This window comes from Panthera leo, chromosome F2 (assembly GCF_018350215.1).
Source record: "Panthera leo isolate Ple1 chromosome F2, P.leo_Ple1_pat1.1, whole genome shotgun sequence".
Lineage (NCBI taxonomy): Eukaryota > Metazoa > Chordata > Mammalia > Carnivora > Felidae > Panthera > Panthera leo.
Genome location: NC_056695.1, coordinates 7,297,814 through 7,311,389, shown reverse-complemented (window position 1 = coordinate 7,311,389; position 13,576 = coordinate 7,297,814).

Genomic DNA, 13,576 nt, shown 5'->3' with positions numbered 1-13,576 from the left:
TACCACAATTCTGAAATGGGTTTTAAGAGCTACTGAGGAGTCTCTAAAGACAACTCTTGGAGATGACAAGGTACTGACTTTTAAAATACTTTATAAGTTAATAGGTTTAATTAATAATCAGTATAAATATATTTTTTAATGTTGGTTTATTTTTGAGAGAATAAGAGAGAGAATGAGTTGAGGACGGACAGAGAGAGAGAGGGAGACACAGAATTGGAAGCAGGCTCCAGGCTCCGAGCTGTCAGCACAGAGCCCAATGCAAGGCTTGAACCCACAAACTACGAGATCATGACCTGAAACAAAGTCAGACACTTAACCGACTGAGCCACCCAGATACCCCAATTAATAATTAGTTTAAAAGTACCTATATAAAAACATATTATCTCCAAGAACAGTCAAGTGGAGGCAAGATCAGCTAAAAGACAATGTAAACATGAAATATCACTGTAATTCACTGAAATTTAGGAGTGGTTTTCTATACACCATACACTAGACTTGTGGGTTAATTAAAATTTTACAAAATTAGATTAGAAAAAAGGTTAAACTTCAAATATTATATTTCTTTGTATAACACTAAAGATTTACTTTTTGGCCATGTTTTCCAAGTTCTTTATATGATGAGTGGTTTTTTAGTGTATCCTTTTGGAAATAATGTTATGAGACTCCGAATGCTATTTAATCTTCTTTTTAGCAGGCTGCACCCTCCACCCCCATTGATGTGCAGCATAAGCTATACGTGTGTGCACACATTCAACTTCTGACACAACAGGTCTAAGTGGGCACTGACTCCTTGCAGACACCTAGGTAAACGCTGACTTCCTCCTCCTGCCCACTGATACCTTCCCCATAAAAGTAAGGCATTTGCTGTGTCACTGACTCTGAGGACAGTAATATCCCTGGCGTGACCCTCTGTTTCCGTAGAGAGGGGAAGCATGAGGCTCAGTCACACCCTTTGCTGCTGCAGAGTAAGGACAGAAGCTCGCAAAAAGGAAGGAGAGGCTGAAGAGTACCAGCTAGGCCCAACTCCACCACCCTGCTCTGCCTTGTTGGTGTGGACAGGAGGATAAGCTTAGGTCACTGGGCCTCACTGATGACTAGGGCACAGGGGGAGCAGAATGCCATCCACTCCATATTGTCCTACCTCATTCCACCTCCTGATGCTAGGTAGGGGTGGACACTCAGACACGACGAGAATTCACTGACACCGGGGGTGGGAGACAGTGGAGTGCTGACTAGCCCCAGCTTGCACTGCTTTCTCCTATTTGCAAACGACAGGGCTGTCTACGGATAAAATTCTAAACAATCTACAAATAATAATAAATAATAATAATAATGAATGATAATAATAATAATAAATCCCAGAAGTAAAGAGTGAGTTGAGTGACATCTTGGATACAAGACACATCACCACACAAAAATAAATCGCATTTCTGTATACTAACAATGAACAAATGGAAACTGAAATTCAGACACGATGCCACTTAAAATCACTGTAGAGATTAAATATTTAGGATAAACTTAACAAAACACGTACAGAATTTGTATGCTGAAAACTTTTAAATGCTGAGGAAAGAAATCAAAGAATGCTTAAACAAATGAAGAGATATACCCATACTACATTCATGGATTGGAAGTCTCAATTTGGTGAAAGCATCAATTCTTGCCAAATTAATGTCTAGGTTTGATATAATTCCCTTCAAAACCCAAGCAAGTTTTCTTGTAGATATGGATAAACTTTTCTAAAACTTATATAGAAAAGGAAAGGTCTTAAAATAGCTAAAACAATCTTTAAAATATTAAAATACGAGGAATTAGTGTAACTGATGTTAAGGCCTATTAAATAGCTGCCAAGACAGTATGGTATTGGTAGGACAGACACACATATCAACAGAAGAGAGCAGAGAATCCAGAAATAATCCCACATAAACATGCCCAATTGCTTTATGACAAAGGTATAAAAACAATTCAGTGGAGGCAGGATAGGCTTTTAAACAAATTGTTGGAGTAACTGGACTTTCATAACTAAAATAAATTAACTTCAACCTACATCTTACACTTTATACAAAATCGCAAAATAAATCATAGAATTAAAAATGAAATGTAAAACTATAAAGCTAGAAATAAATAAGGAAAAACAAGTTTGTGTATAGGACTATTCAAAGAGTCCTTCAACTTAACCCCCAAATTATAATCCATAAAAAAAAGAATAAACTGGGCCTTATCAAGACTAAAAATTTGCTCTGCAAATGACCTTATAAGAAGGTGGAGTGACAAGCTACAAACTGAGAAAAAATATTTGCAAACCATAAATCCAAAGGACCAGTATCTACAATATATATACAAAAAAAAAAAAAAAACTTTTAAATTTTAACACTAAAAAAAAATCCATTACAAAACAAACAACATAAAGACATTTCACCAAAGAGGATATAAGCACATAAAAATATGCTCAACATTATCTTTATAAAAATACAAATTAAAATGAAACTGGTAAGTCACTACACACCCATCAGAATGACACAGGGGGAAAAAAGGGCAGCAAAAACACCCAATACCAACACGGATGCTGAGAAAATGGATCACACATATACTGCTGGTGTGAATACAGAATGGCATTGCCACTATGAAAGTTTGCCAATTTATTACTAAACTAAACATGCAATTCCATATGACCCAATCAACTGCATTCTTGGGCACTGATCGCAGAGAAATGAAAAGTCATGTTCACGTAAAAATCTGTACACATACAGTCACGGCAATTTTATTCATCACAGCTCCAAACTGCAAGCAACCTAGATGTTCTTCAATGGGCGAATGGTTAAACTGAGGGAAAGCCATTCCATGGAACACTACTCAGCAATAAAAAGGAACAAACTGCTGACACATAACAAACAGCTCGAATGAATCTCTAGGAAACTATACAGAGTAAAAGAGCCAATCCCAACAGAATGCATAATACATGATTTCATTACTATAACTGTCTTATTCGAAATGAGAAATTATAGGTATGTGGTACAGATTAGTGGTTGCTGAGAGTTAAGAATTGGAAATGTAAGGAAGAAACTGAGGAAGACAAGTGGATGTGGCTACAAAAATGAGACATGACAGGTCATTGTAGTGATGGCACTCTTCTGTGTCTTGCCTGTATAAATATCAATATGCTGATAACGATGGTGTAGTATACCTTTGCAAGATGTTACCACTGAGGAGAACCGGGTAAAGGACACAGAGAATCTCTCTGTATTATTTTGTATAACTACACGTCAATCTATAATTATCTCAAAATAAAAAATTTAAATCATCCCCATCTCTCCCCAACTCTCTTATTTCTTCACTTCTGATGCTCCACTTGGTTTTGGAGTAAACAATGATGTATCCCCTTACACCAGTTAGAACGGCTAAAATCAAAATGACAAGAAAAAACAAGTGTTGCCAAGGATGTGGAGAAAAACGAACCCTCGTGCACTGTTGGTGAGAATGTAAACTGGTGCAGCCACTATGGAAAACAGTGCAGAAGTTCCTCAAAAAGTTAAAAATAGAAATACCATACAATGTAATAATTCCACTACTAGATATTTGCACAAAGAATATCAAAACATCAATTTGAAAAGATATATGCACCCCTATTGTTCACAGCACTATTTACAATAGCCAAGATATGGAACTAACCTAAGTGTGTGTCAATAGACAAATGGATAAGGAAAATGTGGTATGTATATGTACACACACACACACACACACACACACACACACACAGAGGAATATTATACAGCCATAAAAACGGACAAGATTGTGCCATTTGAGACAACACGAATGGACCTAGAGAGTATTATGCTAAGTGAAATAAGTCAGACTGAGAAAGACAAATACCGTATTATTCTACTCATAAGTGGAATTCAAAAAATGAATAAAACAAAAAGCAGAATCAGACCTATACGTACAGAAAACAAACTGGTCATTACCAGAAGGAGTGTATTGGGCTAAATGGCTGAAGAAGAGAGGAGGTAACAGGCTTCCAGTTATGGAACGAATATGTCACAGGAATCAAAGACACAGTGTAAGGAATATAGTCGATGACAGTGATATAATGGGATAGATATGGTAGCTATGCTTGTGAACATAGCATAATCTATAACTTGTCAAATCACCATGTTGTATACCTGAAACTAATATAACACTGTGTCAATTATACTAAAAAAATGTTTTAATTAAAAATGTAGTTTATAATTAACTTTTTTAACTTTCTTTTCTGAATAATAAAAATTTATTTTGAGTCATTTTGAATTGCTTTTTTAATATCCATTGATCATTTTTCCAGTGACATTCACGAAACTGCCTAGTAACATTCACTAAACAATATTTAAAAATTATCCTCATGCATTTTAATGTGAGAGTCTTCCTTGTTAATCTATTTCAAAATGCTACAGTCTATTAAATCCTTTAAATTTTTCCAAGTTAGTAACATAGTAATTTTAACAGATTTATTGAGAAATAATTTACATACATAACGTTCACCTGTGTAAATGAGTTCTGAGGTTGTGTGGTTGGTAATATATCTATAGTTGTCATGTCATAACCCAAATTCAGTACCATTTCAACAACCCCAAAGGAAAGTCTGTACCTATTCACTACCACTACCAACCATCCATCCCCTCCCCTCTGCTAGACTTAGGCAACCACTAATCTACTTCCTCATTTTGAGAAGATCTGCCCATTGTGGAGATTTCACACAAACGGAATCATGTAATATGTGGCCTTTTGTGACTAGCTTCTTTCAGATAGAAATAGAAAAAGGAAGTCAGCTATCTAATGATTTACTTTAGGTTAATTTTACTACCTGAGTCTGTGATGGCTCTTAATCAAAATCAGTAGGTGTATCTGTATTATTATCCCCATCTCTCCCCAACTCACTTATTTCCTCATTTGATTTTGGAGTAAACCATAGTCTTTCTATAAGACACCATTGCAGCAGATTCTCTCCATTGTAGTCTTAGATCTTATGTAAAATGAATCTCACAGCAGATTGTTTTTGCTAACCAAATGGACAGACCTGGTGCACTTTGGCTCATCAAACAAAATTCTCAACTCCTTCTACAGCCAACGCACCAGAGACACAGCTAGGACCTAAACTAAATATATGGAAGCACGAAACCTTCACCTCCCTCACCAAATAAATAAATAAATAAATAAATATAAATAAATAAATAAATAAAATAAACCTCTAAAACAAAACAAAAACACCTCACACATAATGCTACTGCAGTATCAACACCAAGCAATGGATTACAAAACTAGCTGAGATCAATCACTGGTAACTAATCTGTAAAGAACAAATAGGTTCACTTAATCTGAAACAGGACCTATAAATCACACTTTCTTGGCTAGAACTTCTATTACCTCTCCATATGGCTTTCAGACAAGGCAAGTCTAATAAGTCAGATGGGAATATACTATTTATTGTTGATGCTAATTATTACATATAAATATTACATATATATTAAATATATATTTTTTGCTGCCACTCTAAGATCTTTTATATCTTGTATTTTCTATTTAAGAAAACAAGACTCAAGTTATCATATATTGATTTAATTTCTAGTCACTTTATAAATTCTATTTATTTTTTTTATTTTCAGTTGATACTCCTCGCATTTTAATGGACATGTCTATCACCTGTAGGCAATAATTTTGCCTTCTCCTTTCTAAAATTATAATTGTTTTAGAAAACATATTATAATGCTTTCCAAGAATGTCTATATTCATAATGAGGAAATCTTTGTTGTTCCACTTCATTGAATTCCATTGTTTATTAAGTAATTGTCTTGAGTTACATTATTTTAAAATGTTTTTTCTGTTCCAAATTTTCAAAGAACTTTTAATAATAGTATTATTGGGCTGTTAACAATTTTTCTACTTTACCCTTCTGAAGTGATGTTATTTAATTAATAGATTTTCTAATGAACTATCTTTCAAATTTTGGGCATGAACCCTATTTAGTTGTTATGTATTATTCCTTTATTATACTTCTTGATTCATTTTGTACACATTTAACTTAGGATATCCTCACATACATTTATCAGTAAGGCTGAACTACAACCGTTCTTCTGGAGAATAAACACCATGGGACACAGGACATGGCGTAACTATGAAAATCCTCAGGAGCAACGTGTCACTTTTATTAGAATATTTGGAGGAAAGGGAAATGAGAAATTTAACTGTCTAATTAAAATACTGTCTTAGTCTGCTTGGACTGCTATAGCAAAATACCACAACTTGGCTAGCTTATAAACAACAGAAATTAATTTCTCATAGTTCTGGAGGCTGGGTAGTCCAAGATCAAGGCACCAGCATAGCCACCTGATGAGGGCTCTCTTCGTGGTTTATAGCTAGCGCCTTCCTGCCGTGTCCTCACAAGGTGAAAGGCACTAGGCTTCTCTCTCTAGAGCCACTTTTATAAGACCATTCCTAAAGGCTCCACCTCCCCCAGGCTCCACCTACTAATATCATTGCGTAAGGCCTTAAGATTTCAACATTTCAACAGGGAGGGGGTCACAAACATTCAAATCACAGCAAATATTTTTTTTTTTTTTATTTTTTTTTTTATTTTTTATTTTTTTATTTTTTATTTATTTTTTTTTTTTAACGTTTATTTATTTTTGGGACAGAGAGAGACAGAGCATGAATGGGGAGGGGCAGAGAGAGAGGGAGACACAGAATCGGAAGCAGGCTCCAGGCTCTGAGCCATCAGCCCAGAGCCCGACGCGGGGCTCGAACTCGCGGACCGCGAGATCATGACCTGAGCCGAAGTCAGCCGCTTAGCCAACTGAGCCACCCAGGCGCCCCAACAGCAAATATTTTTAAACAAATATGGAAAAATTATGAAATAAAAATATTTGCTTACATTTACATTATAAAACACGAATATGGTAAACAAAAAGAGAATTCTTTTAGAATAGATCCTCTGAGGTCTGCAGGCATTCTTGCCCATACTAGGAACGTAACAGAGGATAATGCAAGAAGCATTAAATCATAGTTCTATATTCTGTACATTTTCAGGTTTCAGTATCATTAAGTCTGCGTACAAGTTTCCAATTCCATAATCTGGAACATTTTATATAGCACTGAAAATGTCTGCTTCATGGACATTTCAGAGAAAGTGCTGATAAATCCAAATAGAAACACAGGTGTTGGAAAGAGATTAGCCTTCTAAAAAAATTTATTATTATTGATTATCATTATTTTCTACTTTTTCTTTGGTCAATATTGAGTCAAATCTGCTTCTTGGGTAATTCATAATTTCTTAGGCTACATTTCTTGAGTCAATTTGTCTTAAATAATCATCCAGTTCATGCGGAGCTTCAAATTTATTTATCCAAAACTGTACATAATAGTCTCAAAACTTTTATCCAATATGTGTTTGTATTGTATTCACTATATCTTATTTTGGCATGTATTTTCTTCACATTTTCATTGCACTTCTCAGTGTCATCTTCCTATGTGAGTGCTCATATTTTTTTCCCATAGAAATCCATTCATATACATGACATCAATTCTGTTTTACTATTTTTAGTCTTTGATTTCTATTTTTGTCTTCATATTTTCTTTGTCTCATTTTTCTTGATTTTTCTCTCATGCATACCTTATTTTTTCCCTGACTTTATTATTGAGATATAATTGACTTGGAATATTGTGCAAATTTAAGGTAAACAGCCTATTGGCTTAAAACATATATATATATATGTATATATATATATACATATATATATATATAATTACCAACATAAGGTTGGTTAACACATCTCACATCACACACGTACATTTTTTGTTATTGCTATGGTGAGAATATTTAAAATCTAGTCTCAGAGAAACTTCCAATTATATAACACAGTATTATTAACTAGAGTTACCATATTAGATCCCCAGAACTTATTCCTCTTATAACTGGAAGTTTGTGCTCTTTGATCAAGATCTCTTCTTCCCCACCACCCAGCCCCTAGGAACCACCAATCTACTGTTCCTATGAGTTCAGCTTTTATATATTCCACATATAAGTGAGATCATACAGTATTTGTCTTTCTCTGACGTTTTTCACTCAGCATAATGTCTTCAAAGTTTGTTCACATTGTCACAAATGGCAGGATTTTCTTTTTAGGGCAGAATAATATTCACTGTATATATTGACCACAACTCTTTACTTATTTATTCATCTGTTGATGGACACATAGGTGGTATCCATGTATTTATTGGCTATTGTGAATAATGCTGCAATAAAGATCGAAGTATATCTATGTTTATGAGATCATAAATTCATTTCCTTTGGATATATACTCAGAAGTGGGATTGCTGGATCATATGGTAGTTCTATTTTCATTTTGTGAGGAACTTCTACACTGCTTTCCATAATACCTATACCGATTAACATTTTCATAACAGTGCATAAAGGTCCCCTATACATCCTTTCCAGCCTTCTAACAGATGTAAGGTAGTATCTCAGCATGGTTTTGATTTGCATTTCCCTGATGATTACTGATGTTGAGCACCTTTTCATGTACCTGTTGCCCATCTGTGTGACTTCTCTGGAAAAGTGGCTTTTCAGATCTTCTGCCCATTCTTTAACTGCATTCTTTGGGTTGGGGGATGGGGTTGTGGGTGTTTGTGTTTTTGTTTTCTTGCTATTAAGTTATACAAGTTCTCTATATATTTTAGATATTAACCACTTAGCAAATATACGATTTACAAATATTTTCTTCCATTCTGTAGGTTGTCTTTTTTCTTTCTTTTTTTTTTTTTTTTTTGATGATTTCCGTAACTGTACAGAAGCTTATTTTGATGTTGTCTACTTGTTTATTTTTGCATTGGATGCCTTTGCTTTTGGTGTCAAATCTAAAAACTCTTTGCCAAGAATGATGTCAAGGAGCTTAAGACCTATATTTTCTTCTAGAAGTTTTATAGTCTCAGGTCTTACATTCAGGTATTTAATCCATTTTGAGTTAATTTTTTGTGGGGGGTGTAACATAGTGCTGAAGTTTTATTCTTCTGCATGTGGCAGTCCAATGTTCCCAAAACCATTTATTGAAGAAACTATCCTTTCCACATTGTACATTCTTGCCTCCTTTGTTGTAAATTAGTTAAACATATAAGTGTGGGTTTATTGCTGGGCTCTCTATTTTGTTTCATGTATGTCAACACCATAATTTTTTGATTACTAGAGTTTTGTATTATAGTTTAAAATCAGGAAGTGTGATGTTCTTTCTCAAGATTACTTGGTTCTTTATTCTTTCTCAAGATTACTTTGGCTATTCAGAGTCTTTCATGGTTCCAAACAAGCTTTAGGATTCTTTGTTCTACTCTGTAAAAAATGCCATTGTAATTTTCATAGAGATTGCACTGAATCTGTAGACTGTTTTGAATAGTGTGAACATTTTAACATTAACAGTGTGGACAATTAATTCTTCCAATCCATGAACATAGACTATCTTTCCATTTATTTGTGTCCTCTTCAATTTCTTTCAATGTCTTATGATTTTCAGCGCACAGGTCTTTCACCTCATTGATCAAATTAATTCCTAGATATTTTATTCTTTTTGATGCAAATGTAAATGAGATTTTTTTTTAATTTCCCTTTCTGAAAGCTTCTTTTTTTAATGTTTATTTCAGAGAGACAGAATGTGAGCAGGGACGGGGGAGGGGCGGAGAGAGAGGGAGACCTAGAACTCAAAGCGAGCTGCAAGTTCCACACTGGCAGCACACAGCCCGACAGAGGGCTCAAACTCACATACTGTGAGATCATGACCTGAGCCGAAGTCGGACACTTAACCGACTGAGCCACCCAGGTGTGCCGGAAAGTTTCTTATTAGTTGTACAGAAATGCAACAGAATTCATATATGGATTTCATATCCTGCAACTTTACTGAATTTATCAGTTAACAAATTTTTGGTGGAGTGTTTCATGGTTTCTATATATAGCATTATGTTATCTGCAAATAATGACATTTTATTTCTGCCTTTCCAATTTAGATGCCTTTTATTTATTTTCCTGCCTAGTTGATCTGGCTAGGACTTTTAATACTTGCTGAATAAAAGTGGTGAAAGTAGATTTTTTTCAGGTATCTCCATTAATTTAATAAGTATTAATTAGTACATCTCCACATTAACTGCACATAGTTTCTGTGGGTGCCTGAGTGGCTCAGTTAGTTGAATGTCCCACTCTTGATCTCAGCGTGGGTCATGATCCCAGGGTCATGGGATCAAGCCCCACGTCAGGCTACATACTAAGCATGGAGCCTGCTTAAGGTTCTCTCTTTCTCTGTCTCTCTTCCTCTGCCCCTCTTCCTTGCTCACACTCCCTCTAAAATAAAAAATTAAAAATTAATAAAAAATAAAGAAGAAAACATTAAGCATTATACACATACATCATTTTACCATGCTTCACTTTTTATTATGTTTCACAGATACTACGCTTTTTATAAATTAAAGGTTTGTGGCAACCCCACACTGGGCAGGTCTCCTGGCACCATTTTTCCAACAGTTTTTGCACATTTTTTGTCTCTGTGTAACATTTTGATAATTCTCACAATATTTCAAATTTTTATTATTACTGTATTTGTTACGGTGATATCTTATCAGTGATTTCTTACGTTTACTGTAATTATTTTGGAGTACTATTAACCATGCCCATATCACATGACAATTTGATAAATGTGTGTGTTCTGTTCCACCACCTGACCATTCCTCTATCTCTCTCCCTCTCCTCGGGCAGCCTCCCTATTCCCTGAGATACACAACACTGAAATTAGGCCAATGAATAACTCTACAACAGCCTCTAAGTGTTCAAGTAAAAGGAAAAGTCAGCATCTCTCACTTTCAATCAAAAGCTAGAAATGACTAACCTTAGTGAGGAAGGTATGTCCAAAGCCAAGACAGGCCCAAAGCTAGGCCTCTTGCAGCCAAACAGCCAAGTTGTGAAGGCAAAGGAAAAGTTCTTGAAGGACATTACAAGTGTTACTCCAGTGAACACATAAATGACAGGTAAGAGAGCAAAGAGCCTTGTGGCTTACGTGAAGAAAGTTTTAGTAGTTTAGATAAGAAGATCAAACCAGCCGCAAGATTCCCTTAAAGCAGAGCCTAATCCAGAGCAATCCTAATCCTAACTCTCTTCAATTCTGTGAAGCCGAGAGAGGTGAGGAAGCTGCAGAAGCAGAGTCTGAAGCATGAGGTTTAAGGAAAGAAGCTGTCGGCCTGACACAGAAGTGCGAGGTGAAGCAGCAAGCAGTGATGCGAAAGCTGCACCAAGTTATACAGAGGACCAGGCTAAGACCATCATCGAAGATGGCTACACCAGAGATTGCGGTGCAGATCGAACAGCCTTATACTGAAAGAAGATGCCATTTAGGACTTTCACAGCTAGAGAGGAGGTGTCAGTGCCAGGCTCAGAGCTCCAAAGGGCAGGCTGACTTTCCTGTTAGGGGCTGATATGGCTGGTGACTTTAAGCTGAAGCAAATTCTCATTTACTATTCTGAAAATTGTAGGGCCCTTCACAATTGTGTTCAATCTATTCCACCTGTGCTCTAGAAATGGAACAACAAACCCCGGATGACAGCACATTTGTATGTCACAGGGTTTACGGAATTTTTTTTTTAACCCCACTGTTGAGACCTACTGCTCAGAAGAAGATTCCCTCGAAAATATTACTGCCCCTTGGCAATGTCCCTGGCCACCCAAGAGCCCTGATGGAGATGTACAATGAGATTAATGTTGTTTTCATGCCAGCTAAAACAACATTCATTCTGCAGCCATGAACCAAGGGGCAATTTCAACTTGTAAGTCTTATTACTTTATTTTATTTTTTTACATGTTTTGCATATATTTTAATCACATTTGCATGTTATTTTAATCAAAATAAGAATATTTCATTTTACTTAGTTTTCTAACAATTCTTTTTGTTTCTGAGATGTTGACTTTTATCATTTTTAATGCATTTATTGATATGATCATAACATTTTTTTCTTTAAACACATTTTTTTAATTTTAAAAAATTGTTTTACAGTATTAAGGAATTATTCATTTTTATTTTTATTATTTTAAAAATACATGTCATAAGGCTCTAGCTGCCATAGATAGTGATTCCTCTGAAAATCTGGGCAAAGTAAATGGGAAACCTTCTGGAAAGGATTCACCATTCTAGATGCCATTAAGAGCACTTGTAATTCATGGGAATAGGTCAAAATATCAGCATTAATAGGAGTTTGGAAGAAACTGATTCCAATCCTTGTGGATGACTTTGAAGGAGGGGTTCAAGACTTCAGTGGAGGGAGTAAATGCAGATGTGGTGGGAAGAGCAGGAGAACTAGAACTAGAAGGAGAGCCTGAAGGCAAGACTGAACTGTTGCAATATCACGACAAAACTTTTACAGATGAGGAGATGCTTTTTGTGGATGAGCAAAGCAAGTGGTTTCTTGAGATGGAATCTACTCCTGGGGAGGATGCTGTCAAGACTGGTGAAATGACTACAAAGGATTTAGAATATTACATAAAGTTAGTTGAGATAAAGCAGCAACAGGATTTGAAAGAACTGGCTTCGATTTTGAAAGAAGTTCTACTGGGGGTAAAATGCTATCTCACAGCATTGCATCCTACAGAGAAATCATTTGTGACAGAGTCAACTGATGTGGCAAACTTCCTTGTCTTACTTTTTTTAATTGTCATAGCTGCCCCAGCCTTCAGCAGCCATCAACAGCAGCCTCATCAGCAGCCTGATTAGTCAGCGGCCATCAACACTGAGACAAGACCCTACACCAGCAAAAAATATTACAACTCACTGAAAGCTCAGATAACACCTAGCATTTTTTCGCAATAAAGTATTGCTTAATTAAGGTACACATATTTTTTAGACATAATGCTGCTGTACACTTAAAAGACCACATACTTTTTATAGGCACTAGGAACCCAAAACATTCGTTTGATTCACGTTACTGTGATAGTCACGTGATTGCAGCAGTCTGAAGATTGCACTGTCCCCAACTCACACCTGTACTTCCTCAAAAAGAATTCACCCATCCATTTTAGATAATTTATTAAGCAACTTCCTCAAAAACATTGCGTTGCTTCCACTACACAGAGATTAGGAAGTTAGAAAAGCAAACCCACGGGGCACCTGGGTGGCTCAGTCGGTTAAGCGTCCAACTTCGGCTCAGGTCACGATCTCACAGTTTGTGGGTCCCAGCCCCGCGTCCGGCTCTGTGCTGACAGCTCAGAGCCTGGAGCCTGCTTCAGATTCTGTGTCTCCCTCTCTCTCTGCCCACCCCCCAACTCGCACTCTGTGTCTCTCTCAAAAACTAAATAATAAACATTAAAAAAAATTTAAAAAAAAAACCCCACTGCCGCACACCCAAAAGAGCATAATACAATTTCAACACGCTTTGTGATAACTTAAGTCTCACATATAAAGAAGCATAGCAGTTTGTAAACATGCAATACACATATTCATACAGTGTAGTTTACAGTCTTAACAGAAGGAAGAATTATATTCACATAATGTAGGGTACTTAAACAAATATGTCTTTGTTTTGGTGCGTT